Here is a 17,588-nt window from a genome sequence, read left to right as displayed (position 1 = left end):
ATTTTTATTTTTTTTAATCACTAATGGATTTGCAGCTAACCTATGGCTCCAGCCATGGTCAGTTGCCTTCAGTATCATTGATGTATGCATTCTGCTGATAAGTACTGTGGTTCATTTTCCTCTTGGGTAAGCAGTTAAAAAAATAAGGGAGGGCTAAATCTGAGATGGGGATGGCAAAACACACTTGATTGCTTTCTAACCTTCAGTACTGTGCAATAAAATGCGGCTGCTTCAGGACAAAAAATGTGTGATAGTTTCTTACCTTTTAATGTTATTTCACTGAATTCCTCAACACTGCATTTCATTCAGCATTATCAGTGTGATAATATTTTAATTAAAGGGCAAATCATGATCTAATTATGAATTATTTCCCCACATCAAGAGGACAGTCCCTAATATTCTCAGTGTCATCTTTTCATATTACATTTTAATTTGTTAGTTCATCAGTGTGAACTGAGTATCCTAATATGTAAAGAATCATTCGTCATGATTCAGTGATCTAACAAAGCTTGTTGAAAGGTGAAGTGATTAGTAAAAAGAAAGAAGATTTCAACCTTATGGAACATATTATGAAGTAAATTTGGTATGCAAGAGTACTTGTATGACATAAGAATACAGGAAAGACTGTTCTGATACGTATTTTGCTTATCGCCATAAAATTTTGTCTGTTTCTTGATCTGAAAAGGAAAAAAAAAATTAATTCCTAGCTAGAGAGATTTTAATTCAGCAAAAGTGGTTGGTCTGACAAGTAAAGATTTTGTGATTTTGTTACATAATGATTATGAAGATCCAAGGTAGACCTGGCCAGATAAATGGATAAACTCAGAAATTACGTATATCTCAAACTGCTCCAAGAAATGTCTACCTGTATATCTGTATGTTTACATAGTTTCTGTCATTAATGTCCCATAATTCCTTTATCTAGAGCTCAAAAGTAAAAAAAGGAAATCAATCAACCAAACTGGAGAAACTTACTGATATGTAGCTGATTAAAACTAAGACATTTGAATATAGATATTCAATGCTTCTTTTAATGTAACTTGGTTTTAAGAAAAATCGCACCTATTCTTTCCTTATCTTTCTATGAAATTCACGTAGGTATCTCTAAATATCCACCTGTTGTAGGGGTTTTTCTGTATTATAAGCATTTGCTACACTATGTAATCTGTTGACATCATAAATAACTCACAGTTACTTTTATGGCTTGCTTTATCTGCAGATGTTTTTAGTGTATACAACTGAACATTTGAGGAACAGCAGTATTCTAGAAATATTATTTCCAGAGCTGTTCAAGCAAGAAGATCTTGGAATGAGTATCTCGTCCATTTGTTTTTCATTTTTATTTGCATCATCTGCAAATGTCAAGTTGGCTTTGTTTACTTTAAGATTTACAAGTAAACTGCCTTACAATAAGATTTTACAAACACAGTGTTAACTTTAACATTTGAGTTTGGAGCAGGCTTCTGAAGTGAATTTCTGACTGTCTCCACTGACCAGGCTTTGGTTCACTTTGTGTCTTGGGTCTGCAGACGGTCTACCTTCCAGATGAAACTGAAGTGGAAAATCTGCTTCAGGAGTGCACACTGTATGACCCAACTGTTCGTGGGCATTCATTGTTGGGTGACAGACAGGTGTTAACCTCAGTTAAAAGCCTTGAAACACATACAGTTTTATGTTGGTTCCCATTGTGGACTGTGGACTATGTTAGTCTTTTACAACATGGCCTTTAATATGCCTATGTTGTACCAGTTTTTAGTGATTGAATTTAAATCTTGAATGCTGAAATATGACTCTTAAATCCCTGAATGTTTGCTTTAGATCCCTCATATATTTGTGTGAAGAGGTAAGCAGTGAAATTCACAACCACAACACTGAGAAACTACTTGTAGCCAGACTATAAATAATGATAAGGACAAATGTATTTTTTACACTGGATTTTCAGTATCTTGAACAACACTCTACCTGTGTTTCAATATCTTTCCAACTGATGTAAATGAGTGTGTTCTTCAGTTCTTTGCTCTGAACTCTCTTCCAAAAATTTCTGAGACCTTTCTTCTAGTTAGGGTCATTCCTTTACACCAACATATAGCAATGACTATCACACCTCCCTCCCACTCCAGTTACAGCTAGGTAGAGAATATTCACTCATGGTATGATAAAGCTGTCCCAATTCTCTGTTTCTTCTGATGGAAGTCAAAAGCACATCTGGTTTGTTTTCAGGAGAAGAAAAGTAGGAGTTTATGACAGCTGTGGACTGAGGTCACACTCAGCCTTTCCTACACAACCTGTTCCATTTTGCATAGAATGCAACAGCAACAAAAAATCTTATATGTTCAGAGAAGAAAGGTGGAGTCATTGTGATTCCCTAGCTTACAGCTTATTTCAGTGGATAGAAACCCTGATTTTCAGGAGCTCTCTGAATCTTTGTGTCATACAGGGCATCTGACTCTTTCCTAAGCTATCTGAACTTTTTCTGAGAAATTCTACCTTCCCACAGCGTCTATTTTTTCTCATACAGATTGCAGTTTGAAAGTCACAATGCATCTAATTGAAAGCCCTGTTATAAGGCTCATCTCATTAAATACTGAAATGCAAGCACCTCCTGAGTGAAATGTGGCAGCTGTTGAGCAGTGAATAGCAATACTGCACCAGAGCTCAGGACAGTGAAAAAGAACATTGAATCTAATTGAAACTGCAGGAGAATTGTTAGTAGACAGAATGTAATTATCCAAACTGGAAAGCGTCCAAAATACTAGACTTAACATACATGCCTTTTCCTCATTTTTTAATACTGGGGAAGAGGGAAAATGAGACTATTATTGTGCTACATTAATGTGTAAATCATTAGAATTTGCACACACTAATGTGTAAATCTTTAGAATATCACTTATTGGTTTCAAACCAAAAGGAGATTCTCTTTGGAAGAAAGTCCACACACTACAGGATCAGATTAAAGCTGACTCAGCAAGAAATGTCATCAGTTTACCTCTTTCAACATAGTTGTCCTTTTAGGTCTCATAAGTTTTGTTCTGCACAAACCCTGAACGCAGAGTCAGTGTGCTGGCTCAGAAACACAACATCTCTTAAAGAGTGGTTTTACAGAATGATATAACATGAAAAGAAAGCATTGGTGAGAAGGTACACTTTTCCTTGCAGCATGATGCTGTTATGTGCTGGTGTTGGGGTATTCTGACAGCTTTTTTGTCCCCTTGCCATTTACTCATACCACTACTTATATGCTTGCTGAAGCAAACTTTTTGGTCAGTTCTTTACTGAGTGTTCCTTCAAGTAAAAAAGTTTCTTAACATTAACATTAACCTAACATAACATAAACATAAAGAATTACCTTTATTTCATCTGAAAGGGGTTCTTCCCTATCATTCATATATGATGTGTCAAACAATACAAACTTCTTATCCCACTGATAATAATGGTGTGTCAAGATTCATTCAGGACGAGAAAAAACATCCCTTGAAATTTATCACCTTCAATCTACAGTTCTGCAGGAAGGAAAGCATTTGCAGTCAAGAGATGGGGTAGAACATTCCATTTCCTTTAGTGGACTGAGACTGCTGCCTCTGAAATTCTTCCTCAGAAGGAAATAAAGCTAAAACTAGAAACAGAAAAGATAACTACACCGTGGTAAAAGCTTTTTAATGTGTTGTATGTTTCCAGGAGACTTACAAATAAAGTCCAAACTAGCTGATGAGAAAATTCCTATCAAGTTTTCAGGGTTAATGGAAAAAGAGTAGATGTAAATAAGCCACCTTACAAAAAACACAATTACAAAAACCGGCCATGCTTTTAGTAATGAAGATATTACATAGTTACATAGCTGTTTTACTAAAGTTGAGAAACTGAGAGAAACAAAAAACCTAAATGTTTAAGACTGCCTGGAGAGAAGGGGCAGAGCAGAGGAGGATGAAAGTAAAGCTTTCAGTGACCTTTTTTTTTGAGAGAACAGAGTGATGTAAACACAAGGACACGCTTAACAGAAATTTTTGAAGTAGCTGGGTTATCTCTAGATGTACAGAAAATGGTAAAACTTAAGGGAAGATGAGAATGTTTACACACTGGTCATTGTCATCATCTTTTTTTTTTTTGGTAAGTTTTAGTACCAATAAACAACCTTCCCTTAGGTAGTATTAACTATTTACTGGGACAGTTTCCAGAAAAACTAAAAGTGAGATAGGCAACTTGAGATGATAACAAATAATACCCAGGGGTACTGATGCTAGTCCTATGCTAAAAGTTAGTGTGTTGTTCAGCTCTTCTTGGAGTCATGTGATGACCTGAGATCCACACTTGAAAACAGAGGTGCTTAAAGGTCTGAAGTGATGCTGTAAAGGTGGCTGAGTCACTGTAGCAGAAGTTATCAATGAGTTTACCATGGTGAAAGACAGAGAACAAATCACATAGCTTGAATTTTTTGAGTGAACAGTGCTCTCTGAATGTGTTACACATGCTTTTGTTGAGAAGACTATACAGCAGGTTTACATAAAGGAAAACTTAATAAACTTAAAAAAAATAAGCAGATGCATATATATTAGTATGATATCTGTAGAAATATTCCTCCTTTAGTATTCTGTGTTACATGTCTTGCACAGGAAATATTTTCTCTGGTAAAAATTAAAAAGGAATCAAAGACAAATATTACCTTTCCATCCATGTAATCGTATAGTGGCGTGACACGTTAATGTCAGCGTTGCAGGCTGATAATATAGTACAATTACCGTTTTATCACTCACAGGTGCAATTTGGGTGCCAGAACTAATACAGACCACTTACACAGATTCTGACCCCCTACTCCTATCAGAGGTTCTGATACTCTTTCATGAACTAATATGAATCAGTTTGGGCATAATTCTGACACTGCTGCCATTACACATTAATATAACTACTCTCTTTGTCAGTAGCAGAGTCCTGCAGTGATTTTGAAAGAATATGTTGAGATGTATGACTATGATGTAAAGTGCATGTGATGAAGAGCTATTGCATTTATTAGGTCATTATCAGTATAAAGATTAGTAATACCTCTATATCATATGTATAAGAGCAGAATGAGAATCAAATATAACATGATCATGCAGGATATTTTACATTTTCTTTAAGAATATCTGTTCTGGATCTGAAATATTCACTTTTGTTTAAATTTTCTCCCTCTTTATGGTTAAGCAACTCTTCACTAACTGTAAGAAAAGTAAATAACCTGAGTGATTTGGGCTCAATCTGTGTGCTCCAGTGGGCTTACTCACCTTTGGACTATCAAATTTGAGGCCTATATGTTAAAATTTATGCTGAAATAGCAAAACAGGATTAAATTTCTGGAAAATTCTCCTAATGAAGCTAGTGAATGAAAATACTAATAACTTTCTTCCGGATCTGACAATAACAGAAAATGTTGGAATTAGACGATGAACAATTGTTCAGTGTTGCTGAGGTAGAAGAGAAGGAATTAAAGCACTCCTTGGAGTTAAAGTCAAGACTCTCAGAAAACAAAGATACTGAATGCAACTTATGTTGCTTGTTTATTTTATACTACAAAAGAGTCATACAAATCTTGTCAAAATGGGTCACATGGCTATTTTATTGTGCCTATAAATTTAAGTCAGGATATTGCCAAAACTTCCCAGCAGTTTCGTTTTATAAGAATAAAAATGGAGAACAGTCATTATGTTATCCAGCTTTCTTATTCTGTTACAAAACTGAAGATGTAATACCTTTGTGAATGTTAAACATTTCTGTTAGATAATAGGTAATTAAGTAGGAAGAAAAAGATCATGCATCTTCTGTGCTTCCAAAGATTTATTAATGTTTAAAAATTATCATTTAGTGGTAACATATGAAACAGATTTTGGAGATTAATATGCTGTGTCTAGAAGCAATTCATTTCAGTCCTAATTCTACATCCAGATAGACAGTATTTAAGAAGTCAAATTCTGCTCTCTTGTGTACTGTGTTTTATAAGGAAAGTCACTTATAGAGATATGAAATTAACCATGATACAATGAGGATTTCTGGATGGTATCCTAAGACAGCATTCGAATATTTTCCTCTTTTTATCCTCTGCTGTGTATTAGTAACATATTTATGGACCCATGTCTTGCAGAATGTTTTTCTATTTATTTTCATTATGTAGATGTTTATAAACTATGTATTTTATTGTTGATATCACTTCATTGTCCCTGTGTAGAAAGATTTTGGTATCTTCTCTTCTGAATCCTCTTTCTTTTCCAATGTATTCCTTTAATTGACAAGCCATTGCAAGGAATTAGTATTCCCCAGCTAGCTGGCCTTTGCAAAGAATATCCTTGAAGGCAGTCAAGAAACTGAAATACAGCACATTTTCGTAGCTTGAAATTCCTTATAAATGAATATGAGGCAAATAGTCATACATTAAAGGTTAAATGGTTTAAGTCTTTTGACAGTAAGAGAGGTTTAATTTTGATAATTTTTTTTTCTTTCCATTTCACCCTCATTTGCCTCAGATAATAAATATTTCATACTACTGACTGACACTTCACAGTTGATACAAGTAAGTATATAAGTGTCAGATCTAGTTTAAAGGCCTCCAGCTGCAACTTTATTAAGAAATACCCTTCCATAAATAAAGCTAATGTTTACTCAGTGGCTTTGTATTCATGGAAGCAATATTCACACACAAATTATAAGAACTGCCGTAGATGAGACCATAAGTCTTCCATCAGTCCTAGCCCCAAATGAAGGATCAGATGCTTTCAATTAAGATGCCTCCATAATAAATCTCAGAATAGCTGTTGATGTCATTAACATCTGTCTAGCCATGGCAACACATCTTTAATTTTGAACTCTGACATAAGGTTGCAGACTGTATTTTCAAAGGAATTAGCATGCTTGGAAAAGCACCTGAATACCCAACCTACACAGGTGTTTTTAGAAATCACATTGATGAGAGTTAGATGATCAAGTGTTTCGACAAATATACATTTATCTTTAACATACTGAAATACCTTACAAAAACCTTAGTGCTTAGGCATCTTTGATAACATAATCAAGAAAAGGCATAAGATAAACCCAGAAAATACTATGCCTGCGTACAACAATATGCAGTCCACAGTAGTTTTTTTTCCCTTTCTACATGATATACACTGTGGACATGCAATGAGTGAGGACCAGGCCTTGGATTTCAGAGAATGTAAAGGCTGCTATTCAAAGACAGTATTTTTTTCTTACCACAAATACACTGATCATCCAAAATACTGGGAGTCCTTTGAACAACAAAGGTGTTATGTCCTTTTTTCTGAGTCCACACGTCATGAAAAGCAGCTGAAGTATAAAGTAACTAATACTGAGCTCAGAAATCAAGTATAGTGATAACAGGGTTGAGAGAGTTTGGATTAGGTTAAGGGCAAGTGAAGCAGATCTTGCTGTGGGAGTCTACTATAGACCTCCCAACCAAAGCAGTGAGGTGGATGAAGCTTTCTATAAACAGTTGGGAGAAATCACATGGTCACTTGCCGTTGTTCTTGTGGGGGACTTTAACATCCCAGGTATCTCCTGTGATCACAACACAGCAGAGAGGGAACAATCCAGGAGGTTCCTGGAATGTGTGGAGGATAACTTCCTCACACAGCTGGTGAGTGAGCCGACCAGGGAAGGTGCCCTCCTGGAGCTGCTTCTTGTGAACAGGGAAGAGCTTGTGGGGGAAGCAAAGGTTGGAGGCGGTCTAAGGTGCAGTGATCATGAGATAATTGAGTTTTCGACCCTTGGAGAAACAGAGAGAGGGGTTAGTAAAACTGCCCCCTTAGACTTCCGCAGGACAAACTTTGACCTGTTCAACAGACTGATTAAAAAAATCCCTTGGGAGACTGCCCTGAAGGATATGGGCATCCAGGAAGGCTGGACATCCTTCAAGAGAGAAGTCTTAAAGACACAGGAGCAGGCTGTTCCCGCGTGCCGAAAAACAAACAGGTGGGGAAGGAGACCGGCCTGGCTAAACAGAGACCTTTGATTGGATCTCAAGAACAAAAGGAGCATCTATTGCCTTTGGAAGAGGAAGCAGATCTCTCATGAAGACTATAAAGATGTAGTGAAGTTATGCAGGGAGAACATTAGGAGAGCCAAAGCGCAGCTAGAGCTCCACCTGGCTACAGCTGTTAAAGATAATAAAAAATGTTTCTATAAGTTCATTAACAACAAAAAGAGGATTAGGGAAAATCTCCCTCCTTTATTGGATGCAGAGGGAAACATGGTAACTAAGATGAGGAAAAGGCTGAGGTGCTCAACGCCTACTTTGCCTCAGTCTTTAGGAGTGGAACTGGCTGTTCCCTGGACACCCAGCCTCATGAGCTAGGAGATGGGGAGAGGAGGCAAAATGAGGTCATCACAGTTAAAGAGGAAGTGGTCAGAGACCTGCTACACCACTTGGATGCACACAAGTCTGTGGGACTGGATGGGATACACCCAAGGGTGCTGAAAGAGTTGGCAGATGTGCTTGCCAAACCGCTTTCCATGATTTACCTGAAATTGTGGCTAACTGGGGAGGTCCCATTGGACTGGAGGGTGGCAAATGTGACACCCATCTACAAGAGAGGCAGGAGGATCCAGGAAACTATAGACCTGTCAGTCTGACCAACATGCCCGGGAAGGTCATGGAGCAGGTCATCTTGAGTGCCATTAAAAGTAATATAATGGACAACCAGGGGATCAGGCCTAGTCAGCATAGGTTTATGAAAGGCAGGTCCTGCCTGACAAACCTGATCTCATTCTATGACAAAATGACCCAACTATTGGATGCGGGAAAAGCTGTGGATATTGTCTACCTGGATTTTCGAAAAGCATGCAACACAGTTCCCCATAGGATTCTCATAGAAAAACTGGCTGCCCATGGCCTGGATGAGCGAACGGTCTGCTGGGTCAAGCACTGGCTGGATGGACGGTCCCAGAGAATGATGGTCAATGGAGCTAAATCCAGCTGGCGGCTGGTCACAAGTGGTGTTGCTCAGGGCTCGGTGTGGGGACCATTTCTGTTCAACATCTTTATTGATGATCTTGATAAGGACATAGAGTGTATCATCAGTAAGTTCGCAGATGACACCAAGTTAAGCGGGAGTGTCGATCTGCATGAAGACAGGGAGGCTCTACAGAGAGACTTGGATAGATTGGATCGGTGGGCCAACATCAGCGGGATGAGCTTCAACAAGGCCAAGTGCCAGGTCCTGCACTTGGGCCACAACAACCCCATGCATCGCTACAGGCTTGGGGAGGTGTGGCTGGAGAGCTGTGTGGAAGAGAAGGATCTGGGGGTTCTAATTGACAAGCAGCTGAACATGAGCCAGCAGCGTGCCCGGGTGGCCAAGAAAGCCAACAGCATTCTGGCTTGTATTAGAAATCGTGTGACCAGCAGAAGTAGGGAGGTGATAGTCCCCCTGTACTCTGCACTGGTGAGGCCACACCTGGAGTATTGTGTTCAGTTTTGGGCACCTCAATACAAGAGAGATATTGAGGTGCTGGAGTGAGTACAGAGGAGGGCAATGAAGTTGGTGAAGGGCCTGGAGAATAAATCCCATGAGGAGTGATTGAAGGAGCTGGAACTGTTCAGTTTGAGGAAGAGAAGGCTGAGGGGAGACCTCATCACTCTACAGCTACCTGAAAGGACATTGTAGAGAGGTTGGTGCTGGTCTCTTCTCACAAGTGATCATTGACAGAACAAGAGAGAATGGTTTTTAACTGCAACAGGGGAGGTTTAGACTGGATATGAGGAAAAAAATTTTCACAGAAAGAGTGGTGAGACAGTGGAATAGGCTGCCCAGGGAGGTGGTGGAGTCACCATCCCTGGATGTGTTTAAGGATCATTTAGATGAGATGTTGGGGGATATGGTGTAGGGGAGAACTTTGTAGAGTAGGGCTGATGGTTGGACTCGATGATCCCAAGGGTCTTTTCCAACCTGAATGATTCTATGATTCTATGAACTCAATCACAGTTTAATGCTTGATCAGATGAAGTAGGTGGGAAGATTATCTTCTGCACAGGTATGAAATGGTCGGACAGCCCAGTTCAGCCTGCATTAACAAAGCTCCCCAAAAGTCAAGGAAATTAGGTTGAAATTCATCAACCAGAGGTTACCATAAACCATATGAAAATTTTGTAAAATTTAAGCTATTTTTGCACATTAGTAGTGGTTATATTAATGCAATTTTTTATTTCTTTGCTCAAGTATATATTGTCTTAAAGTATCCTTTCGAGTTTTATGAGTCAACCAAGTCACTTTACAATTTCAGTTTGAAATCCTGTAATTTCTGTGCTTACTTTCATCATTGCAGCATGTCAAATTCAGTGACCTTGTTTTCAATTGATACTGATATAAACAAGGTAAGAAAGAAGTAATTCACACTGTCCAAATATCACACAGGTTACTCAGTTACTGCCAAGAAATGTGTTTGTTTTTCTTAAATGATCAATAAAAGCTCAAAACACATCTTTGATCTCTGTTAAGGTTCGTTGCATAACTCCTTTTTTTCAATTCCTGTCACTCTTCTTGACACTCTTTATTTATGGAATTCTTGTAAACATTAGTCCTTCAAGTAAAACATAATTCAGTTTCAGGTCTAGGAAAACTGACATGGGGGAGAAGAGGTTGGACTATTATTAGAAGTAAATTACTAAGTTATCTGGAAGGACTATTGTCCAATACCTCCGATTTTAAACAATAAAGGAACACAATAGAAACTTGAGGAATGGGTTAGGAAGGGTGGCAGAAGGGTATAAGTGTTTAATGAAGAATATGTCACTTAGCTGCCAAACAGACATCACCTTAGTAAGGTGCCACCCCAAGATGTTACTGGTTTGTCTTTATTCAGGAATAAGTGCTTGGTGCTTTATTGCATATTTATTATCCTGAGAATGACATTGTGAAGTTAGGGATTTGCTATGTGAAAGCAAATCTTACCTTCTTCTAATTTTTTTTTTTTTTTTAAGTTGGTGTGAATTAGACGCTTCGAAATATTCCTATGTGCTTTTACTGATACTTACAGGTCTTTAACTTAAAATAAGTGCATGCTTTATTGAATATAAAGAATTCAGTAGCCTTTCCTTTCACTTCAAAGCTATGCCCCCCCTTCTAAAGTCAGTTAAAGAATTCTTGCAGAATATGATGTACTCTTTCTCATGCCCTCCATATAGATACTGATCAGTAAACCCTATTTGTTACATTTCAGCAAATCTGACAAGTGACAAGATCAGTCACTGCTCTTAAAGATGAGCTGTCGAAAGATTTTAGAGGGTCTAGATTATTCCATTAGGTTTAAAAGGAGGAAAGTAATAATTTGCATTAAGGTCACTGCTAATTACAACTTTAACCTTGCAAAGTTTAAAAGTGTGAATAACTCACAGGAGTGTAATTCAGCTTCTGAGGTAAATGACTTCAAAGCCTAACTAGCATGAACACAGGTTTGTACATTCTGAGCCCACGGTTAGATAGGGTTATTTTTTGTTTGTTTGCTTGCTTGCTTGTTTTTGTTGGGTTTTTTGTTTGGTTTTTTTTCGCAGAGGGACTGGAATTGTCAACAGCTCTTTAGAGCAACCACTTCTGTGTAGAGCAGTAAAAAGCCATGTAGTCGGTCATGTCATGAACTGACCATATGTTATTTCTGATGCAAATCTTGATTGCAATTTTTACTTTTACCTTCTTTCTGCCCACTTGTCCATATACCTGATAATATATTTGAAAAATCTTGATCTCAGATCAGTTTTGAGTATGCATTATTTATACAGTCAAATTGCTTAAGAAAAGTTTCTTCCTCTATCCCCATAAAGTGAAATATCCTTCCTGGAAACAATCAAGTTTCTCCTGTTTGGACACTTAAGATTCAGTATTTCTAATTATTGCAGGGCTAAACCCAAGATCTTTATTCATTGGTATGGTAGATTTCAGCCTCCTAATATGTGCTGTTATTCTTAGACCTTTGTGCTGGGTTTGTGTGGCAGGGATTTTGGTAGCAGAAGAGGGGGCTACAACAGTGACCCTCGTGAGAAGCTTCTTGAAGCTTCATGAACTCCAAGTTGGACTTGCCTCTGGCCAAGGCTGAGCCAATTAGTGATGGTGGCTGCGCCTCTGTGATAGCGTAATTAACCTGGGAGGAGGGGGGACTTGTAAGGAGAAGTTACGAGAAAGACACCTATGCGAACACCGAGGTCAGTGGAAGGAAGGAGGAGGAAGGGGGGGGAAGTGTGCAAGAGCAGAGCATCCCCCTGTATCCCATGGGGAGACAGCAGGGCTGCCCCGCCACCACTACCCTGGAAGTCCGCAGTAAAGCACATGCCAATCTGCAGCCCATGAAGGACCCCACACCGGAGCAGATGACTGTGCCCCAAGAAGGCCGGGACTCTGTGGGAAGAAGCCTCTGCAGTTTTAGTTTAGTGCTGAGAGGACTGCAACATGTGGGAAGGACCCATGCCAGAGCAGCATGGGAATGGTTGTAGCCTGTGGAAAGAACTCATGGCAGAGAAGGTTCATGCAGGACTGTCTCCCATGAAAGGGGAAGCCACATGGAGCAGGGTGAAGAATGCGAGGAGTTGCCCCTCCTTGAGGAGGAAGGAGAGGTGGACCAGGGGATCAGGCCTAGTCAGCACGGGTTTATGAAAGGCAGGTCCTGCCTGACAAACCTGATCTCATTCTGTGACAAAATGACCCAATTATTGGATGAAGGAAAAGCTGTGGATATTGTCTACCTGGATTTTCGAAAAGCATGCAACACAGTTCCCCATAGGATTCTCATAGAAAAACTGGCTGCCCATGGCCTGGATGAGCGAACGGTCTGCTGGGTCAAGCACTGGCTGGATGGACGGTCCCAGAGAATGATGGTCAATGGAGCTAAATCCAGCTGGCGGCTGGTCACAAGTGGTGTTGCTCAGGGCTCGGTGTGGGGACCATTTCTGTTCAACATCTTTATTGATGATCTTGATAAGGACATAGAGTGTATCATCAGTAAGTTCGCAGATGACACCAAGTTAAGCGGGAGTGTCGATCTGCATGAAGACAGGGAGGCTCTACAGAGAGACTTGGATAGATTGGATCGGTGGGCCAACATCAGCGGGATGAGCTTCAACAAGGCCAAGTGCCAGGTCCTGCACTTGGGCCACAACAACCCCATGCATCGCTACAGGCTTGGGGAGGTGTGGCTGGAGAGCTGTGTGGAAGAGAAGGATCTGGGGGTTCTAATTGACAAGCAGCTGAACATGAGCCAGCAGCGTGCCCGGGTGGCCAAGAAAGCCAACAGCATTCTGGCTTGTATTAGAAATCGTGTGACCAGCAGAAGTAGGGAGGTGATAGTCCCCCTGTACTCTGCACTGGTGAGGCCACACCTGGAGTATTGTGTTCAGTTTTGGGCACCTCAATACAAGAGAGATATTGAGGTGCTGGAGTGAGTACAGAGGAGGGCAATGAAGTTGGTGAAGGGCCTGGAGAATAAATCCCATGAGGAGCGATTGAAGGAGCTGGAACTGTTCAGTTTGAGGAAGAGAAGGCTGAGGGGAGACCTCATCACTCTACAGCTACCTGAAAGGACATTGTAGAGAGGTTGGTGCTGGTCTCTTCTCACAAGTGATCATTGACAGAACAAGAGAGAATGGTTTTTAACTGCAACAGGGGAGGTTTAGACTGGATATGAGGAAAAAAATTTTCACAGAAAGAGTGGTGAGACAGTGGAATAGGCTGCCCAGGGAGGTGGTGGAGTCACCATCCCTGGATGTGTTTAAGGATCATTTAGATGAGATGTTGGGGGATATGGTGTAGGGGAGAACTTTGTAGAGTAGGGCTGATGGTTGGACTCGATGATCCCAAGGGTCTTTTCCAACCTGAATGACTCTATGATTCTATGATTCTATGAGTGATTTTACGCCCCATTCCCTGCCCCCTGCACTGCTCGAGGAGAGGAGGTAGTAATATTAGGAACAAAACTGAGCCCAGGAAGAAGGAAGCGGTAGGGGAAAAGGTTTTTAAGGTATAGTAGTGCTTCTTACTCTCTCACTCTGTCTGTTAAATGTTGGTTTCAGTGTTTGAATTAAAGTAATGTTATTTTTTTCTTCCCCTAATGAGTCTGTCTTTTGCTGGTAACCCACAGTGGATGAGATATCCCTCCCTGTGCTTATATCTGTTCCCGAGCCTTTTTACTTTACTCTCTCCTTCCCATTCCTGAGATAGAAGGAATGAGTGAATGGCTGGGTGGTGATCATTTTCTCTCAAACCATGACAACCCTGCAGCCCTTGGAATTTCATACTTATAACAGCCTTGAGTTTTTCTGAACAGAAGAATTTGGAATACTTGTGTGAACATTGCATATAAAGATTTCATGTTAGGGGTGCATATATACCCATACCAACAGAAAATGGGGTGAGGAAAATTGATAATCCTTCTTCAATTCATGAAGCTCTTAAGATGTACACATTAGAAACATTAGTATAGATATTACACATGGTCAAATAACTTGTGAATAAAGTGCCAATTCTCGAATCAACGTGATTAAGCTTTTACCCTTTATTATGAAATATTGCGGAGTTCTGCAATGGCATAGCAAAGTTCTATATATGAATAGTTGCAGCAATATCAAGGACTCAGATGTGGGAACACTGAAGTTAATGTTGATAGCCCATCCTGGTTATTATTATCTCATTATTATTACTTGAGTCCTACTTTTCAAATAATACATTTATTTGACAATAAATTTATTTAGACAGTTTATAATATTTAATACAATGTTTCATGCAGCCTTGTAAATAGTGCACTTAAATGTTTTACATTGCAGAGTTTTTATTTGAGCTGGTCTTTAAATGGCATTAAAGTCTGTAAACTGATTCAAGAATGAAAAATTTCTTCAAGAATTAGAAAGATATGTATTTGGAAATGGTGACCCATAGTACAAATATTGAATTCTGCATCATTTTAGACTTTTACTTATGACATCATTTAAACATTCTATTACGAAAATTGTGATTTAAAATGTTCTCTAATATAAATTGAAATTCATAATAAGACTTGTAAGAAAATTCAGAAACATCAGATACATTTATAAAGAGGAAATAGAGAACTGCAGAAGTACATTCCACTTATTGCTAATTGTTCTTTTCAGGTACATATCATGTACTACAGTGTTTATGAGTCATAATTCCTTCTGTCTATTCCTATCAAAAAACATAACTGTGTATGCATAAAACCACAATATTTGATAATGACTGTTATTACCAGTAATACCAACTACTTTTATTATTTTTAGATCTCTGTCCTGAGACACAACAGCAAGATGTGCCTTGGAGAAGAGTAAGTTAAAAAAATTCCTTGTCCTTGATACTTTTTTCATGATGATAATAACAACTGGATACTGTATTTTGAGTTTCAATGAAATGAATTCATTATCCATGAAATTTAAAAATAATAAGCCACTTCCACTAAGTCTTATTTACTAAGTCCTACACTGTTTATTCAGACTTGACCTTGATTTCAGCAGGAGCTTTACCTCAGTAACATTCTTCTGAATTTAAACATTAACCATTAGTAAATTAGTATCAAATCTTTAAGCAGCTATGTTTTTCATTATTTCCTGAAAATTTATGACTACAGAAACATTCTAGGTGATTTCGTTGCTTCAGGTAACTTTCCTGTAGAAAAGAAACATGAAGGAAGATGAACTATTCTTTCAAAACAAACAAAGGAACAAAGAAAGTAATAAAGTATACTTATCAGTGTCTTTGCTTTGAGGTACATCTTCCATATGTAAAGACCATAAGGAAAATTATTTGTATGTGTTTAGCTACCTATTAATCCCTGGGATTTCTCCTTTCTCTATGCCTAAAATGTGTATTTTCTTTGTAGTGCTTGGAAGGTTGCTTTTTATTCTAAAAAAAAATTACATAAGGCTAATATACAATTTATGTCTCTCTCACATAGTGTACTTCATGAGCTTTAAAACTGAAGCATTTTTCATGTCCACATTTTGTACTGTTTTGCTTTATCCCAATAACAACAGGTTCAAATACCAGTGACTCAATGAGATAGCTTGAGCAGAAATGAACAGTATCTGTTAACTGCCTGGTATTGAGGGAATGATTGACAGCAAAGTCTTTGCTATGTCAAGTCTCTGCTGAGTCAAGATGTTGTCATGCTGGTTTTCAGCAGCAAAATTAGTGCAATGTAAATAATATTGATTTCCAAGTGGTATGATGCCACATTATAATGCATATAATCCTTATTTTGTTTCTTAAAGATACTGCAAAGTGTGTTTGAGTGGAAAAAGTAATGTTACTATAATCCTGCAGTTATAAAAGAGAACATGAGAGGACATAAGCACACTTGAAATTTTGCCTTTGGTTTCATGAGTTTAGGACACGGATTTTAGACCAAAGACTAACCCCAGTCCCTAAAGAAACAGAAGTTTACTAGCCAGGAAAATGGATTTTGTTTCACTGGACACAAAAAAAAAAAAAAAAGATGCAATGGGTCAAAGGTAGGAGCAATACTGGGAGTAAATCACCTGTGCCTGGCTTCTGGGAGAATCTTTCATTTTTCCTTTCCCCAAATATAAAAGCAATCTCCCACAGTCACTGAAATCACTTGAGGTATATCTTCAGTTAATTTCTATTGTCACAGTTCCTTTACATTCAACAGAGTGGTATTAATTTTCATCACCTCACTGCTTGAACATAAATCTTTATTATCTCAATTAATGAGTTTCATTTTTCCTTCCTTTGATATGTCTTGCGAGAATATACTATACTTCTATACTTCCAGTCACATTTGCAGTGCACTCTAAGAGACATTTGGCATAGAACTTTCAGTTTTGGGGCAATGTTGCTTTGAAATCTACTGAGAAATTGGTATCATACTTGATTCACAAATGCCTTTTTGTTCTGAAGCTATTCTTTACTATTCACAGTTGTATCCTTATAATACCTTAAGATATTTTCACTAGATGGACAGAGATAAAGTTCTAATAGGAAGAGACAAGCCAAGAAGGGAAAATGAAGTATTCTTACCTTAAAGTTATTATGTTGCAAACATGAGATCATTGATAAGCAATGTCTGAACTTTTAGATGTTAGAAGGATAACAGATCTTTTCCTAAATGAAGGTATTTTCAGACTAAAGACTCTATGGAGGTGGTTTACTTCATACAGTTGCAAGTAAAAATAGCAAACAATTTCTGACAAACTAGGAGGAAAAAGGGATAGTGAACAGGAAAATGTGAGTGTTATGTCCTAAACCCAGTATTTTGAATCAAAATACTGCAGAATACTTACGCTCTACAACCTTTTATCCATTCCATATATGGACTATAGTTGTATTCATAGAATCATAGAACAGAATCATGGAATTGTTTAGGTTGGAAAAAGCTCTTAATGTTATGGAGTCCAACCGTTAACCTAACATTGCCAACTCCACCACTAAATCGTGTCCCTAAGCCTTACATCTACTGCTATTGGCAGGTAATAATAGGTTCACTAATTTGCATATTACTATTTCATGTTAGCAGAGGTGTCATTAAAATAAACATGTTTTCACATAAAGTTCAGATTACAGAGTTAAGCTAACATTATGTCAACAGAAGTCAAATGATAA

The 17,588-nt window shown here is 38.4% G+C and overlaps 1 long non-coding RNA gene across 2 annotated transcripts in view; it reads left to right on the top strand.

Annotated features, from left to right (window-relative positions):
* Positions 1–17,588, top strand: part of LOC141937531 (uncharacterized) — an 847,382-nt gene that overhangs the window by 442,857 nt on the left and 386,937 nt on the right. For both annotated transcript variants that reach the window (XR_012626995.1, XR_012626996.1), the window contains exon 5: positions 15,251–15,294. This is a non-coding gene — a long non-coding RNA (uncharacterized LOC141937531). The remainder of the gene's footprint in view (positions 1–15,250; positions 15,295–17,588) is intronic.

Source organism: Strix uralensis, chromosome Z (genome assembly GCF_047716275.1).
Source record: "Strix uralensis isolate ZFMK-TIS-50842 chromosome Z, bStrUra1, whole genome shotgun sequence".
NCBI lineage: Eukaryota > Metazoa > Chordata > Aves > Strigiformes > Strigidae > Strix > Strix uralensis.
This window is presented reverse-complemented; position numbering and strand designations above follow the sequence as displayed.